Below are 2,221 nucleotides of genomic sequence, written 5' to 3'. Positions count from 1 at the left end.
CTCTAAGGCTCAGAAGCCATTAGTTCTCCAGTGCGCAACTGTTTGTTGTGTGTGTGTGTGTGTGTGTGTTTCAGAGAGGGCCAGAGGTTTTGCTGCCTTCGGTGGCCAAATTCTGCCCCTCCCAAGAGACCCACATTTCCAGCTGATGCACGTGACTGACCCAAAAAGCACCAGCCCTAATCCTCAGAAATGTGCTTAAGCATCACCTTGGACATGTTTGCTTACTGCCAGAATTAATGCGCGCGCGCACACACACATACCCAAAAGGGCTTCTCCTGGGGACACATTTATCCTCATGGAAGATATTCTCAGGGGAATGATTTATCCTAAAAATGGCACAGTTTGGAGGGGATGGCAGTAGCCCCATTTGCCCTCTTCCCTGCTCTTCTAGTCCAGCAGGACCTTTTGCAAACGGGAGCAGGTTTAGCTGGAAGAGTTGGCTGACCGGCTCTCCGGCCAAGGTGCGCTCCCCTTGCGCTCGACCTCCGGTTCAACTGGGGCCATGCTGGAAGAGACCCCCCTCCCGCTGCCTGTAGGACATGCATGGGCATTCGGGGGCATCTGTATGGGTGAGCCCTGGGTCTCTGGTGGAGATGGGCAAGGAGATTGGAGGAAGGAGCAGCAGTGGCATCTGCAGCCATGAGGCTTTTTGGTGGGTCTGGGGGGCACTGGCACTTGCATGTGGGGGCAGCATTGAGACAGCAGGGGCAGCTGGTGCTTTGGGGGGAGTGTGGGGCTGCCGGCGCTTGTGGGGTGAAGGGGGGGCCTCCTAGGATACAGGAGGACACTGGATAAGGGGCGCATAAAAGCCAGAGAACATTTTGCAATGCTTTATACCCTGTTTCTGCCGAGGATGGTCTGCAATTTTAGGCTGCATCAATAGAAATATACTCCCAGATCAAGGGAAGTAATAGTGCCACTCTATTCTGCTTGGGTCAGGCCTCATCTGGAATAATCCCGTGTCCAGTTGTGGGCAAAACAATTCAAGACAGATGTGGAGAAACTGGAGCCATGTATATTTATAATAGATATTTATTTATTTATACCCAGCTCTTCAGCCAAAAGGCAATTAGAGCAGCTTACAAAGGGTTAATTAATTAGACATATGTCCAAAGGAGGGCCACCAAAATGGTGAAGGGTCTTGAAACCATGAAGCCCTATGAGGAACGACTGAGGGAGCTGGAGATGTTTAGCCTGGAGAAGAGAAGGTTAAGAGGTGATATGAATGCCCTGTTTAAATATTTGAAAGGATGTCATATTGAGGAGGGAGCAAGCTTGTTTTCTGCTGCTCCAGAGAACAGGACCCAATGGAGCAATGGATGCAAGGTCCAGGAAAAGAGATTCCAGCTCAACATTAGGAAGAACTTCCTGAGAGTCAGGGCTGTTCGACAGAGGAACCCACTCCTTCCTTGGTGATTTTGGTGGAGTCTCTTTCCTTGGAGGCCTGTAAACAGAGGCTGGATGGCCATGTGTCAGGGATGCTTTGAATGTGATTTCCTGCATGGCAGAATGGGGTGAGACTAGATGTTAGGTACTGTACTTAGGGTGGAAAAACAAATGCATAGATATAGGATGGGAAACAACTGGCTTAAGGAGACTTATACATGTGAAAGGGATCTGGGGCGGTTTACAGACTGCCCTTTTGGGGTGGCCTGTTCCCACCCCTTTCCCCACCGGATCGGGGCCTCAGCTGCCACAGCGGCAGCATCTGAGGCCCTGATCCGCCGCTTTCCAGGCCACAGGGAAGCGGCAAAAGGCCGCTTCCCCGCAGCCTGGAAAGGGGTGTCCTTGGGGCTTCATGCCCCAAGGACACCCGACAGTGGTGGGGACAAAGTGAAAGGGGCTGCTGAGCCCCTTTCTCATTTGTGCCACTGGTGCAGCCATGTAAAGGCTGTACCAGCGACTCAAACCTGGAAGGAGCTCCGTTTCGGAGCTCCTTCTGGTGCCACAGAAAGGGCACCCCAGGCACCCTCACGTCACCAGGACGTCACTTCCATGCTTCTCCATTCGGAGGCAGTGCGGTCGTGACGTCCCAATGGCAGCACCCATGTAGAATGGGCGCCGCCATTTTGTACGTACTCGGTAGGTACTAGGGTTAAGGCGTCCTGAAAGGATGCCCTTTCCTAACCGTAGTATGTACTTAGTACGAGAAGGTTATGAGGTGATATGATAGCCCTGTTTAAATACTTGAAGAGGTATCACATTGAGGAGGGAACAAGCT

Source organism: Sceloporus undulatus, chromosome 1 (genome assembly GCF_019175285.1).
Source record: "Sceloporus undulatus isolate JIND9_A2432 ecotype Alabama chromosome 1, SceUnd_v1.1, whole genome shotgun sequence".
NCBI classification, from domain to species: Eukaryota; Metazoa; Chordata; class Lepidosauria; order Squamata; family Phrynosomatidae; genus Sceloporus; species Sceloporus undulatus.
The sequence above is the reverse complement of the archived record's forward strand: the minus strand, read 5'-3'. Positions refer to the sequence as shown.